Raw genomic sequence first — 16,069 nt, 5'->3', positions numbered from 1 at the left:
AGCAGTGGAGACATGTGCATCCTTCCCTGTTTTAGAGACAGGAAGCCTGAAAATAGCAGCCACGTCAACTGCCAGCCGACACTGCACAATGCACGGCCAGGCCCAGCTCTGCGCGCAAGCAATCCTCCCCAGGTCCCTTGCTGCAGCCTGGTGGAGATGAGGACCCTGAGGCCTGAGCAGCTTAAGTGGCTTGTCTGAGATCACACAGCCTGGTCAGGCAGGACCGGCTCAAAGAGCCTGGGTGGAGGTCACCTGTTTTTCCAGAGTAATCACTTCTTTGCATTGCATTGGGAAACCCCAAAGGTGCCAGAGGGTGTGTCTCCACCAGCTTCCACAGAGCCTGCTACGAGTGAACCTGCTTCCTCTCCCTTCCCCCCACCACTGCCATTCTCTCTCCAGGATGGTCCCGGCCTCCAGCTCCAGTGGCCTCCAGAGCCCTCCCCAGGCTGCATCTTACTAAAATACAGACCTGGCCTCACCACCTCCCTGCTTAAAGCCTTTACGACTCCCCACTGGCAGGATAAGGCACACACTCTTCACGTGAGCCCTCCTATCTCCCCACTGCCTCCCAGACCAAATCCAAATTCTACAGCCCTGCATTCAAGGCCCTTCACCCTCTGGTGGTCAGAGGTGGACCCATGTTTGAGAACCGAAAACACAGAGGGCACTGAAGCCCAGGGAGGGCCAGCCCACTCGCTCACTCTCACGTGGGCACCAGGTGGGGCTGAGACAAAACACACGCTTCCAGCCTTTGAGTCTCCAGGAGCATTTATTCCAACAGGTAAACAGTGTCTCTCTCTCTCTCAACAAAACCGATCGTCACCACGGGACCAAGCACGGGACCAAGCTTCTCAAATCCGAGCTGTGGGACTAGAATAATATCAGCAACGCCTCAGCGAACAGCACTCCAGTGTGTACGGCACGACGCAGATTTATTTGGTTTTCCTGACGACCTCTGATGGTTAACAGAATTCTCTGCATTTTATTAGCATATTGAGGCTCAGATGGGTAAAATGGTTTGTCCCGAGTCAAACAGCTGATGGGATTCAAACCTGGGGCTGGTTTCCCTGTCATCCGGTCCGGCAGAACCACTCACATGGCCACTGTCCTCAGCATCCCTACTCCCCTCTGCAGGGGGGCCCCGACTGAGGAACAGCAGGACAAAGGGTACGAGCAAGTGAGGAAAGGCCAGAAGGCCGAATGGGGGATAGTGGGTGACTTTTTCCATGTTTCCTTTACTGACATACTGTTCTTTTAAATGGAACCATCTTCTAAAAGAAGTAGCAGAGCTTAGCGGTTCAGAGTCCAGGCTCTGACCTGACACCAGCTCCCTCACCTCCCAGCTGTGTTTGCTTTGGATAACTTCCATGAGACTAAGGGAGATAGCACATGTTAACCAATGAGCTCAAAAGATGGGCACTTCATGGGTGGTGCTGTGATCATATTTTTAAAACACCGGGTCACCTCTTAAACAGCCCAGAGCGGGTGTAAGGGGTGTAGTTCGGGAGTCTTTCCGTTTTCATTTAACACAACTCCGCACCATGTACACTTTTTTGTTGTTTTACTGTATTTGTTTTTTTTCATTGCGGTAAAATACACTTAACGTGAAATTTATCATCTTAATCATTTTAAAGTCTAGGGCTTCCCTGGTGGCGCAGTGGTTGAGAGTCCGCCTGCCGATGCAGGGGACACGGGTTCGTGCCCCGGTCCGGGAAGATCCCACATGCCGCGGAGCAGCTGGGCCCGTGAGCCATGGCCGCTGAGCCTGCGCGTCCGGACCTGTGCCCCGCAACGGGAGAGGCCACAGCAGTGAGAGGCCCGCGTACCGAAAAAAAAAAAAAAGTCTACAGTTCAGTGGCACTGCGCGCATTCACGCCGCTGTCCAGCCGCCACCACCATCCATCTCCAGAACTTTTTCATCTTCCCAAACTGAAACTCTGCCCTCATTAAACACCAACTCCCCCTCCCCGCTCCTCCAGCCCCTGGCAACCACCATTCTACTTCTGTCTCTTTAAATGAATTTATTCTTTTAAATATTTTGACTTGTGTGAGGTTTTTTTTTTTCACTTTAATAGTAACTAAAAAGATGTATGTGGATATCCATGATATGGAGAGGTGTTAATATATTTTTTAATTGAGATATAATTGGCATAGAACATTATATTAGTTTCAGGTATATATCATAATGATTTGATATTTGTATGTACTGTGAAGTGATCACCACAGTAAGTCTAGTTAACATCCATCACCACACAGTTACGAATTTTTTCTTGTGATGAGATCTTTTAAGGTCTACCCTCTTAGCAACTTACAACTATGCGAGGTACAGTATTGTTAACTCCAGTCACCACGCCGCACATTACATCCCCTGTACCTATTTATCTTGTAACTGGAAGTTCTCCCTTTTGACCCTTTTTGGGCCCGCGCTCCACCTCTGGCAACCACCAATATATTGTTGACTGACAATGAAAGAGGATATATAATGTGTTACCCAGGTTTTTTTTCTTTGTAAAATATGTGGGAAAGAACCCGAAGAATATACAGGAAATGCTAACTGTGAACATTTCTGGATGGTGTGATTATCAAGGACCGTATAATTGTGGGTTGGGGGGTTATTTGCATTTGGCAGAATCTTTCAACTATGATCATGTATGTATCAGTTGCACAGTAAATTGTTTCTTAAGAGAAAAGTCAGTAAGCAAGCTTGCTCGAACCGGGACGAGAACGGAGCCTTCCGATGAGGGTGAGTAGCCCGAACGCAGGTGAGCAGCAGATGCAGGGCCCGCTCGCTCCTGGATTTTGCCACTGATGGTCTAGGACGTGCCCTTGACACCTTCACTGTGTGTGTCCTCACCCCAGCCCTAGGGGTAGCAAAGAGGGAAACGGAAGCTCAGGGAGGCGGGGTCCCCTGCCAGAACCAATGGCTGAGCAGGATTTACGGCCCCTGTGGGGACCCCGGAGAACACACACTTCGTTTCTCCCCACTTGGGGTCCTCAGGCACCACGCGCCCCCAACCCAATCGCCTCAGGGAGAGGCCCTTCTGGCCCAAACTGGGATCCCAGAAGCGGCTCCTCCCCAAGGGCAGCCCTACCGGCAGGACTCACAGACTCCCACGTCTCTGCTCACGTAATGCACTGCTCTCCACAGGCACAGGGTGACACCGTCCCTCGTGCAAAGTGACAACTGTGCCGGTGAGAGTCACTGGCAGTGAAGGCTGACTCGTGAGAAGATCCAGGGCAGAAGCAAAGACCCCAGGAGGAAGGGGTCCCAATGCCACTCTGAGCCCTCTTCCCCCCCTGCCCTCCCCTCTCTGGCCCAGGGAGACGGCCCCTTGACGCACCCTCCCTCCACCAACTGCCTCAGTTGGGGTCCTACCCGTGTACCTCAAAGGGCCATGTTCACGCCATCCTCATGATGACATCTGTGTATGAGACACAAGGGCAGATGTGACTCCTCTGTGGCCCCAGCTCCCCTCGCGTCAGGCAGGCCGGGCCTGCTGGTGAAGGGGACCCCAGACAGCCCACCACAGTAGGAGGTGTTCCTGGCTGCATCAGCTTCTAAAGGTGCCACCTGCACCCCAACTGCCTGCGTCCCCAGAATAAGCGGCACTTCCCCCCGTCCAAGGTCCGGCTGAGCCTGTTTCGTCATCAGACAAATGGAAGTGAAGGTGACGGTCCCGGCCTGACCTAACTTCAGTGTCCTATTCCTTATTTCTTTCCCTTTCTGCACAGATCTTTGCCCCTCCGTCAAGACCTATGTGGCAGGAATACCAAAGCCACCCACCCATTTGTGGCTGACCTCCCTGGCCTCTACCAACAGGGGATAGAAAAGGCTTCATTATGTTCTCAACCTATGGTGAGTCTGCAGTGACAGACAGGGGCCTACAGCTGGCACCGTGGTCCATGCAAACATGTGGGACTGGGGCACATGCCCGCCCGAGGAGGGAACAGCCCTGAGGCATGGGCACCAGCACCGGCGGGTGCCAGCCTGAGACAGAGCTTGTCAGCGCATTTCTGCTGCAGCGCCCCCTCCCACCTAGTCACACACGAGGGCCCCACCCAGCCACAGAGGCCAACGTCAGGCCTGCAGTTACAATCAGATGACAAGCTTCAGTTTCCTGTGAAACCCCCGTTTCAGCCCTCTGTGGGTGTTCAGATGCAGACAATAAATAAGAGGCATAAACAGGACACATCTTCATTTTGACGCTTAGGTTGCCAGTGCCCGATTGCCCGAGCTTAGCTGGAAGGCGCAGGGCAGGCCTTTGCTTGCCTCTTTTCCCACCAGCAAACCCAGAAGAGGGAGAAACTGTGGCTTTTCTGCCCTTAATGCCTGGAAGCTTACCCCTGATAGCTGAGCAGATACAACACCCACTCCTTTGGGCCGGTACGTAAACCAGAGTGCCGTTGAAATAAAAATAGAACATCGAGGGTAGGATGGAGCAAAGGAGGACAAAATGTTCATGAAGAAGGGTCATGACGAGCTTTAAATCTCACGAGTTTCCTGTGAGTTTCCTGTCTGCCAAGGCCAGGACCAAAAAGCAAGCTGGTTATGTCATCTATTCCTATGACTGATGTACGGGAACAGCCTCGTGCTTCCAGGACAGCACTCTTACTTCCGCTGGAATCTCACAAAGATTCCATACATAAAGTTAATTCTGCAGGATCATGAGATCCAAAAATAGGAATTGTGATCACAGAGTAGAAGCGAGAGCAAGTGTGGGGAAGTTTCCAGAGCCAGGCTTTCTAATCCTAGCTGTACGCGCAAGGACAGATTTCTTAACCCTCTGAGCTTCATTTGCATCTTCTGTGGAGTCAGAAGAATTATAACCCCTCCGTCCCAGAACAATCCCAGGACTCAGTGGGACCAGATACAAAAAGCAGCTGGGCCAAGGCCAAGGCCAGGACACAAACTGTGACATAGTCATCCTCTGTCCTCTGTCCTCTCTCCCTACCCAAAAGGACCTCTGATCCCAACTTAGGGTCTCTGTAGGAAGCAAATGGGGTGGATGGCTGTATCCAACAGTTTAAACCCTCTAATAGGGACTTCCCTGGTGGTACAGTGGTTAAGAATCCACCTGCCAAGGCAGGGGACATGGGTTCGATCCCTGGTCCAGGAAGATCCCACATGCCGCGGAGCAACTAAACCCGTGTACCACAACTACTGAGCCTGAGCTCTAAAGCATGCGAGCCACAACTACTGAGCCCACGCGCCACAACTACTGAAGCCCACGAGCCTAGAGCCCACGCTCCGCAACGAGAAGCCACTGCAACGAGAAGTGCGCACACCACAACAAAGAGTAGCCCCCGCTGGCTGCAACTAGAGAAAGCCCGCGCGTGCCAAAATGAAGACCCAACGCAGCCAAAAAAAACAAAAAAGAAAAAAAAACCCTCTAATGGACACATGACTCTCAGTGGGCAGTGGCAGGGCCTTGAAGGTGCAGTGGCCGTGGGGATGAGTAATACAGAAGCCCAGCTAGACCTGCTTCCGCCCGCTGTGTCGTTGGCAGCCCCTGGTCACACACAGGAGGACAGGCAGCTTGGAGTTCTCCCTGCCAGTGCCCCTAGGGACGGGAGGGGATGCCAGTGCTCGAAATAACAGGTTCAGTGTCTGTGGGCACCAAGGGGTTGATGCATTGGTTCTCAGATCCATTAAATCAGAGTCTGGATGCTTTCGAAAGTTCCCTAGGTGAGGCTGAGAACGACTGGCTCAACCCGGAGGGATGAGGGTTGAGTTTCTGGCACCAGGGGGCAGAGAAAGGGGGCAAAAGCATTTCTCTGTGCTCTCTCCACAGTTCCCAGGGGACGATGGGCCTGATCCCCTTTTCTCTCTGCTTTGTATTTTCAGGATGTCCCACTCTCTCTAATGAGCACAAGAGCCCAAAGATGAACTCAGGGCTTCCAGCCCGCCATGCACACCGCAGCCAGGCTCACGGGCAAGGGAAACGCTCCAAATCTCATCCGACAAGTGGGATGAGGAACTGTACCCTACACCCCCAGAGATGATGAGATAAGTAAGTGCTCAACAGTTATAAGCTACCATTGTAATTTACTATCATTAGGATCATCACCCCTGAGTCTAGGTCAGGCTTTTTGTTTTGTCCTAAGTGCTTTCCCATAGGTGTGGCCTACTGAATTCAGAGGACACCTCTGGGGAGAAAGCCCAGTTGCTCTCTCCAGTTTATACTTGCGTAAAGTGAAACCTGAAACAGTTCTCTTATTTACATGTTTACATTACATGTTTATTGAGGTCCCGCTTCCTTTGGTCAAAAGGCTTAGGTGTGCTGGGCCCTTGGCAGAGGGGCCTGGGTCCTCCTCGCCGGCTGGCAGCCTGGGAACATTTAACACAGTGGCAAATCCGGGAGCCACATGCTTGAGCAGAGGGGACTCCAGCTGCCGGCAAGGTCTTTCCCCAGTGAGCACAGTCTGGAATTGCCCACACTCTGCTCAGCCCTCAAAGTAAACAGTGAGGTAATATTTATAAATTTGTTTTTATTCTTTGTATTTATTCTGACTCATGTGGCTGAAACAGATCCCTTCTAGAGCAAATGAAAGTGATTCATCCCTAACTAGAGAACCTAGGTGCCAGCTGGCCGTATCAAGACAAAAAGAGCTTTCTGGACCCTCTCTTTTCCTTTTCCTTTCCCTCCCAATCCCTGGGCTCAACCTTCCTGGGCATCCAAGGTCCACGTACACAAACCACTCAAAACTCCCAACTCAAGCTAGACGGGAAGTTAGGCAAATAAGAGGGCATGACCTTGTCTTAAGACCTAATCGCCCTATCATGGCTCCTCCACTGGACCTGCTCACCGGCTGCTAAAATGACTCATCCATCCTTATTCATTTATTCACTGTGTTAGGGGCTGGGGGCTCTGACTTATCAAAACTCATATGACAGTTAAAAGATACCTAATTTTAAACCGGGAGGAGTTCTATGCTGACAACAAACTGGAGGAAGGGAGGGGGGCACCTGACACTGACTTATACGGGGTGCCCGGGGCAGACTTCTGTGGGCAGGTGCCATTTAAGCAGAGACCCAGAAGATGAGAGGGATGAGCCACGGGAAGAATGCAAGGGAGCTGGGGAGGGGCCCGCATTCTAAGGGGAAGGAATAGCATATGCGAAAATCCTGAGGAAGAAAACACTTCGGTGCATCTCCTCAAATGAAGGATGACCCTAGCGGCTGAGCTGAATGAATGCGGGGGAAAGTAGCCAAGATGAGGTGAGAGAACCGGGCAAGGGTTAGTCCACGTGAGAGCTCGTAGGCCGTGGTTAGGCAGAACCTTAAAATAAACCCCCTTGAACTGAGGTACCCAGTAGCTGAGACAGGGCTTACCAAATAGTCATTTGCTCCCGCTCAGACTCCAGCCTCCCTTGCAGTTAGGCTGGGGCCACGTAACCGGTTCTGGCCAATGGATTTTAAGTGGAAATGCTACTGTCACTTCCTGGACAAAGCAATTAAGAGCTGGCGAGCCTCGTCCATCTGTCTCTCCCCCTCCACAGTGACCCTGGAAGCCGTGCACTCCCAATGGCCTGCCGAGTGCCAGAAGGCAGGAGCCAGCACTGCACTTGGAGAAACTGATTCTTTGCTGTGTTGAACAGCTGAGATTTCCGGGTTTATCTGTGACCTCCACATAACGTAGCCCATCCTGATTAATGGGTGACCTCGACATGTGTCCAAAGCTCGTAACCCAGAGGAGCTGCTTACGGCCGCACTGCACAGACTGGGAGCTCAGTAAACCGCAGCTCCTCTCCCTCCAGCTCGTGCCCGTCCTCTCTGAAAAACTGGGGGCTGGTTCAGAGGCACCACACACAAGCTCCTCTGTCCATGCTCACAGTTACTCCCAAGAAACCCGCAGTGATTAAAGCCTCGCTCTTTTCCAGTGGAATAACTAACACACAGAAGGACAGTCAGAAGACCATCCTGAGCCCCTCAGCAAGGATGTGCGAAGAGCCTCGCATCGCTCGTGTTCTGAAGCGCCCCCATTTACGAGAAAAGCAGACAGGGCAACGTCTACGCCTATTTTTCAGAGACTTGATGCCATCTAGTGACCTCCCCCAGCAGGGGTTAAGGTCACGCAGATGTGCATCCCTTTCCAGCCGGTTGCTTACTTGCTGTGTGGCTTTGGGCAAGTTACTTATCCCTGCACCTCAGTTTCCTCATCTGTAAAATGGGAATAGCGAGATTTGTGAGATAAGATGCTTGCCTGGCACATATTAGGTGCTAAATACAAGTTATGACTAGCATTCAGTTAACAGTGACTCCTGGCCAGGACTTTGGCGGGGGGGGGGGGGGGTGCGGGGGGGGGTGGTCTTGGCCCTGTGCAGTGCCACGCCCAGGGGCAAGTCTCCAGGGGCCCCAGGGTCTGAGTCCTTCCCACGCTTTTTTGTCCCCTAGTGGTAGGAAAGGGGCGGATGTTGGGAAAACTTCCAGGAGAACACACACGAGCCCTGTCTGGCCCTTGCAACAGCTCAGCCTCTTTGGGAGAGAAAGGGTGTGTTCTCTTCCATTTCACTTTAGGCAGCAGATAGAAATTCCCCACGCAGTGAAAGCCCGGCTCCGGGAAGGAAATGACTTTGGCTGAGCTGCCAAAACAAAAGTTAGAAACTGTGAAAACTGCACAACCGAGACGAGACGCGTGAAAACTGGGAAACTTGAAAGAAACCCCCAGGAAGATGCTGGCAGCAGATGGGAAGATGAGACCTTGGTCACTTCCCTTGGAGTCCCTTCAGGTTCCAGAAGCTTCTTGCTTTCCTACTCAGTTGACGCCTGGAACCTCACAGGCCCCTGTTCCCCACTGTGGCCAGAGCAATGGGGGTACTCCCAGGTAGAAGCCCTCGAAAACCTTCCCTACACTCCTGATGAAAGTAGACCTGACCACACCCAAGCATTGCTCCTTCCCACCACCCGGCCTTTGCACGTCCTGTTCCCTCTGCCTGGATACACCTGTGTGGTCGGCCCGCCAGTCCTTTGAATGGAGGCTCAAGTTTCAGCTCCTTAGGGAAGCTTCCCCAGATGAGATCAAACCTTCTCCTCTCCTACCCTCCTACCTACCTACCCACCCGACCTACACTTCTCCTTTGAGCACTCCTGCTGTGGTTGGGTACACGTCTCTATGCCATCATCCTGTTCATGCCCGTCTCCCACACTAAACTGTAAGCTCCTTGAGGTCGGAGCCCTTGTCTGTATTTCCACTGCTGCGTCCCCGGCACCTAGCACACAGCAGGCACTGGATAATATGTCTCAGTTCACTACTGACTCTCTTGTCCAGATTTTGTGTATCTAACTCTCTATGGGGAGGAACGAGGGAGAGTGTCACCTCACGAATCAGGCACACCTGGTTTCGAGCCTCCATGCTCAGAGTTAGAGCCATCAGACCCCCACCATCGGCAGGCTCAGGTCCCCTGCCTGCCTCAGTGCCGTTTAATCAGGTCCCCTGCCTGCCGCAGTGGCCGTGATGACAGCCGACCTGCCTCTGGCTGGAAGCCACAGCTCTGATACATCAGCCTCTGCCTTGATTCCGGCTCCTGAGACCCGCAGATGCCAGCACCTAGACCCTGGAGCCTGGCTCACAGCCCTCTCCCTAAATAAGCCTGGTGGTCGGGAAAAGTCCCCCTCAGGAGTAGGACTCTCACGTTTTAAGCCCCAGGGTGATGGCTGGCCCTAGCCTCCAGGGTCAGACTCTCCTGACGTTGAATGCTGACCTGGCCGTGCAAATGCTGCCCCTGGTCCCCCAGACTCTCTATAAAGAGGCTCCCCTGGGATGCCCAGCAATTGCACCATGGCCACCATTGTACCAGAGCACTGATTCCCACAGTGTACTGGTTCCATGGGAATATTAATAAGTATCAAATGAAAAGGGGGCTCTGTGGTCAAATGTAAATGGAAAACCCCGACCTAAATAGATTTCTTTGCTATAGAACTTATCAGATCCTTAAAACGTTGGGTGTGCACTGTGACTGTCCAAAGGTAGGGGGCACTGATAAAGCATACAGATATCCCAAGGCTAGTGATTCATGAAACCTCTAGTTGCACGGCGTAACTTGCTGGAGCACACATCTGGGGCATGTGATTGGGGAAATGCTACTCTGCACCATGACTCGCCCTGCGGACGTCCTATGCACACAGTATTTTCCCCATCACAGAAAGACATTTTTTCAATCAGGACACAAAGGCGGCATTCCTCTTCCTGTCCTGACCCAGAGACTGGGGCTTCATCCAAGACCCAGCTCTTCCCTGTGGGCTCAGAAGAGCCTGGAGATGTGAAGACATCCATGGAAGACCACTTTATGACGGGTCTTTGCCAGAAGTCGGGAGGTGAAAGTGGAGAGGGGAGGGTAAGAAAGGGCGAGTAAACGACGCTTCACCTCACAAAGTGACGCACCAAGAGGCACTGCCTAGAGCGCATGGAAAAATAATTATATGTGTAACGATATTAGTTAAAGGTTAGAAAAACGACCTACAGACCCACAGAGGAGCCAAAGGGGGAGAGGAGGTATGTACAGCCAAATCCTGGTCTAGGAAGTGAATGGATAATATATAAATTGATATATATGAAAAGAACAGGAGAAGCACATTATTTAGAGATGGTACAAATGTGGTAGAGAATAGCCATTCCCCTTGTCTTCCTATATTCTAGAAGTTTTAGCTAGACATACGGCTGCTAAAAACCACATTTTTTAGCTACTGCCAGACTCCCTTTGCAGCTAATTGTGGTCATGTGACTAGGTTCTAGCTAATAGAACTTTGTGAAGTGATAAAGCGCATCTTTCAGATTGTACCCTTAGAAGGAAAGAAAATCCCCTCCCCTTCCTGCTGCCTGGAATGTGGAAAAGAGAGGAACAGCCGGAGCGAGTATCTCAAACCACAAGGTGGAAGCCACGTGCGCAGGGCAGCAGAATAAGGTAGAAAAAACGCTTGAATCCCTGACACTGTGGACCCACCCTATCAGCTTTGGATTGCCGACACACACACCGCTAGTGGAAAGAAACCCTCTTTTAGTTTAACCTGGTGTTGTTTTGGCCTTTCCTACCGGAGCTAAATCAATATAATAATGCTCCAGGTGGGAAGGACCCAGATATTGCAGACTGGAAAGCTGATTACTGTGCTTACACCAAAGCAAAACCGTCACCCGTGACCCTCGGAAGGCAGGCCACGTGCTACGAGCACCCATAACTCTAAGGGGAGAAGCTGAAAATGCTCTGAATGTTGGTACACGTTGCTTCTCTTTTAGGGACCTCCAACAGAGGGAGAAGAACTCCACTGGAGCCAGACCGTGTTCAAGCAGAGATGAAAAGGAAGACTCTTGGCCTGTAGCAGACAATCCAAGTTGACCAAGAACCCCCCTGTCAGGGGCCCTGAAGGGTCAGCCCCAGCAGGAGTTGATACCATGGCCCCAACCATTCTAATCCCCACTCCATCTTTCTCAGTCCACTGATGAACTGCAGGAGGGGCTCTCTGCCAGACACAGAGCCCAGAAACAAGAGTCAAGATAAGAGTGCTTCCGCCCCATCTAAGCTATTGTTTCAGGTGGCCCCGAGGGAGGCTCCAGGCGTGCACCTTCCATTAGGAGGAGGGGGGGCAGGCCGAGCACACAGGCCACCAAGAGGAAGAACAAACCTTTCAGGGTTAAGAAGGAAGCTACCTAGGCCAGATCATCAGCTGTGGCTGTCACACAGAGAACTGATGAGAAGCCAAGAGACCAGAAGCTTCCAGCATTTTGAGAGACCTGTACCGCCAAAGAAGCCACCGTCCTGGTGTGACAAAAGCCGGCCATTATTTGACGCCACAGCTCCTCCCAGGTGCCCAAACCCCTCCCCCAGCAGGAAGTGGGCTGTGAAAGCCGTGTAGCCCCCCCATAAGGGCAGCCTCTCCAGTTCCCACTTCCACTGAGGCCACAGGCATGCTCCCCCAATGTCTACCCCACCCCCCAAGACAGAGCCAGTAGTCAGAGAACCAGGTGCTGGGTCAGCGGTTCTTAAACTTTTATCTGCACCTGAATATCCTGGAGGGAGACTCAGGACTCCACCCCTGGCGTTTCTGAATCGGCAGCTGAGGTCAGGCCTGAGAACCTGCATTTCTAACAAGCTCCCAGGGGATGCTGATGCTCAGAAGTCCAGGGAACACACTTTGAGGATCACTGGTCAACTGAGAAGAACAAGGGGCTGCCAGATGGACCAAACAAAGGACCCACTCCCCTTGCCAGAAGACACTCCCCTGGGGAAAGGGTGAGCACGTTTTGCTCGTGGGAGGAAGGGTGCATGTGGATACTTGGGTGGCCCAAAGCAGAGGGCTGTAGGAAGACAGCTGGCCCTCCAGTATGTATGCCCTCCTCTGCTAGAGTAACAGACGCTTTAGTTGTGCACACAGGCTCCCAGCTACAGATTACATTTCCCAGCCTCCCCTGCAACTAGGCGTGATCATGTGACCAGTCCTGGCCAACGGCCTGGGAAGGGAGGTTATGTTGCAGCTTCCAGGGGACCGTGCCCTTCTTGTAGGCTGGAAGGCACGTGTGGAGGCACAGAGTAGCTGTCTCAGGTAGGAGCTGGGAGCCGGCTGTCCCAGACGGCAGAGCAATGAAAACGAAAGAAACTGGTCCTTGACACTGGGCAGCTGCCCTATGAGCCCTGGGCAGCTTGGACGGTCACAGGAGAGAGGAATAAACGTCTGTCTCATTTAAGTCACTACAGCCTACCCTTAGTAACAGCAATGAACCTGGGATGCTAATACAGGAAGCCACCGAGAAACAGCTAAAAGAGCAAAATGGTTGACACTGGCGAGCAGATTTGCCAGAAGAAGGAATGGTAAGCCTTCTGCACTCATTTATTCTAATTCTTATAACATTTAGTGTTTGACAATCGAACAATAATGGTCTTGGCAATTAAGGCTAAGAAGATACCAAGGAACAGAGACCCACGCACCTATAGCTCTCTGTACAATGGCACTAGCAGCCCCAGAGCACGTGATTTCAAGACACTGGACACACATGTGGCCCCCTGGGAACCCCACACTCCACCTTCCGGTTCACATACAACCTATGGAAGGCCTCTGCTACATGCAAATACTTACGACCTACGGAAGGCCTCTGCTACATGCAAATACTTACGACCTGGAGTCATAAGTCTCTGAGGACAACACTTTGTCTCTGGGACTTTTGGTGTCTGGTTTTCAAGCTCTGTTTTATTCAAACTTATTCTTAAAGCTCTCTAAGAAGTGGTGGGCAGAAGTCAGGTTCTCAAACTGCTGTGGGCAACCGAGCAAGTTCATAAACAATCTTCAGCAAGTAAATGCAAACTAAGGTTTAACTAATGTTACAATTAGGGAAGGGAAAACTGACCGGTTGGAATAACAGAAACTTAATATGCTTCACATATGCCCTCTATATTCACTTCCAAAAAGTGACCAAGATTTATGGCACTTTTTCTCCCTAATGAAAAACAAACAAACAACAAAAAAAAATCCAAGATACAGAAAGGGGAAGTGTCTTGCCTGAGGACTGAAGGCAATAGTGACAATACAACCGAACTCCCAAAACAAAAGTGGATGCGGAGACAGGCTTGAACCTCTCTTCCTCAGGCAATTTTAATCAGCAAGGCTAAGCAGCAGAGAAAAGAGGATTGGGGAACACAGGTGGACTCTCACAGCCCTGAGAGGTTAGAGGAGGTTGGAACCGGAAAACAGAGAACTGAGTAAAGTTCTAAGAAGAAAGGATGACAGACAAATATCACTGTTTCCTGGAAGCCCAAACACCGAGTGCAGTGAAGTTCCCGTGAGAAAAGCTAAGAAGGAGGGCTCTGATCCAAACGCGCCTGGGTGCGACCGGACCTGTGCCCTTGGGGGAGGCTCTGAGCCGTTCCTGACCTCCATGTCCTCAGGGGGAGAAGGGGCTCCTTAGATCGCCCACCTCGAGGGGCTGCTGGGAGGAGCCACGCTCAGCGCCTGGTGCCTCGAAAGTGCCCAGTCAGTGTCAGCTTCAAACAGAATGTCACGCTGCAATGAGTATGTTTCTCTGAATCTGGCACTATGTTGTGTGCTGACCTCAAATCGTTAAGAATATACTCGAGATTAGTCAACAGCCAGGTTCTGACGTCAGTGGCAAGCTGGTGTGTCCAGTGAGAGGCCTGTGTCTCAATCCCCAGTACGTCTCTGCCCACAGGCCTCGGGACACCCCTGCAGCATCCCAGTGCCCTGCAGAGACAAAACCGGCGTCCCCCTCCCCAAAGTGGCCTGAGCAGGAGGCCTGGTCCCTCCATTCTGACTGTACCTGACCCAGCGGCTTTCCCGCTCCCCCTCTGCAGCACCCCCTCTCCACACCTACCTCTCTCCCTCTCTCCCTCTCTCCCCTCTCTCTCTCTCTCTCTCTCTCTCTGGCATCCTTGGGTGGGCATGAATTTCCTCACCTCTTTTTGAACCCATTAAGAGTTTATCACTGGACTTCCCTGGTGGCGCAGTGGTTAAGAATCCACCTGCCAATGCAGGGGACACGGGTTTGAGCCCTGGTCCGGGAAGATCCCACATGTCGCGGAGCAACTAAGCCTGTGCGCCATAACTACTGAGCCTGTGCTCTAGAGCCCGCGCGCCACAACTACTGAGCCCATGCACCACAACTACTGAAACCCACGCACCTAGAACCTGTGCTCCGCAACAAGAGAAGCCACCGCAACGAGAAGCCTGCGCACCACAATGAAGAGTAGCCCCCGCTCACCACAACCAGAGAAAGCCTGCACGCGGCAACGAAGACCCAACGCAGCCAAAAATAAAATAAATAAAAAATAAATTTTTAAAAAAAGAGTTTACCACTAATTCTCTCAAAACATGAAAAGTATGTGAAGGCACATCTACTCCATAATCAGTTCTACCACGTGCCAGGTTCTGGGGATGCAGACAAGCCAGACAGGGGTCTGCAAGCAGCTACACAGGATAGGCATTGGTCGCACCAACCAACCAATGTGGCATGGGTCTGAGCAGGTCTCCACCTGTAAGGCCACCCTGGTGTCTCCTGACTTATCTCTGAGGGTGGAGGTCTCTAAGCCCCCACTCCTCCTCCTGGAAGCCCTCCCTGATTTAGTCAGGCAGGTGCTGAACTGAGGTCTGTTGGTTCAGCCAGGTTATTCCCAGCTCAGGAACCCCAGCCAGGACAGCTCCAGGGCCCACAGGGTCTTCCACAGGCCTCTGGGGCTCTGAATGCCCTGCTCTCTACCTCCCACACCAGCTCTATGCTAGTTCCTGCAACACCCCAGGCCTTTGCACAAGGGCCTTTGTCCCCTCTCCCCTGGGCTTTCTTCCTCCAGCTCTTCACGTGGCTGTCTTCTTTCCATTCCTCCAACTTCACCTCCTCAGACTGGCCTTCCATGACAACCGTGTTCTAGAAGGCTCCCCTACCTTGTCACTCCATCCCCTTATTTTTACTTGTTTTCCTGTCTACTGACTGTCTCCTCATGACTATGCTCTCCACGAGGGCAGAGGACCTATCGCTTTGCCCACCTGTATTCCAGGACCTCGGACAGCACCAGGCACTGGCCAGGGGCTCGGTGACCACCTGTGAGAAGTCTGGCTCACTGTCCCACACTGAAGGGGTCTCTTTGGGGACATGGCGGGGGGGGCCCAGATGGAGATAATCAGACCCCTCATCCCCCTGCCTCTGCTGAGCACTGGCTGAACACCAGGCCCTTGACGTGTTCTATTTCTTCAATTGCACAGACACCCTGCAAGGTAGGGAGGTATTATTTATTACCTGCTAAGTACATTCCCACCATGGTTGTATTCTCCTGTAGGAGGACAATTTGGTAATACTGGTATTGATATCAATCAAAACTTAAAATACACAAACCCTCAACCCAGCCATTCCAATATTGGAAAGTCATCCCATGCGAGATTCACGTGTGTGCAAACGGGGTGCACATCCCAACACTGTACACAGGAGGCAACTGCTAGAAGCAACCTGAACACCTATCAATAAATCATGGTACATCTGTCAAAGGAATACAATGTGGCTGTTGAAAGATTGTCTCAATATGAAACCATCTGCAAGATCGACTGCTAGGTGAAAATAAAGGGGACAGCCGAGTGCAT

At 51.9% G+C, this 16,069-nt stretch overlaps 1 protein-coding gene across 1 annotated transcript in view; it reads right to left on the bottom strand.

Moving 5' to 3' along the window:
• Positions 1-16,069, bottom strand: part of IRAK2 (interleukin 1 receptor associated kinase 2) — a 58,395-nt gene that overhangs the window by 32,109 nt on the left and 10,217 nt on the right. The gene's annotated exons all lie outside the window — the stretch shown is intronic.

The sequence above is a fragment of the Tursiops truncatus genome, chromosome 10, assembly GCF_011762595.2.
Source record: "Tursiops truncatus isolate mTurTru1 chromosome 10, mTurTru1.mat.Y, whole genome shotgun sequence".
Lineage (NCBI taxonomy): Eukaryota > Metazoa > Chordata > Mammalia > Artiodactyla > Delphinidae > Tursiops > Tursiops truncatus.
The sequence above is the reverse complement of the archived record's forward strand: the minus strand, read 5'-3'. Positions and strand labels throughout refer to the sequence as shown.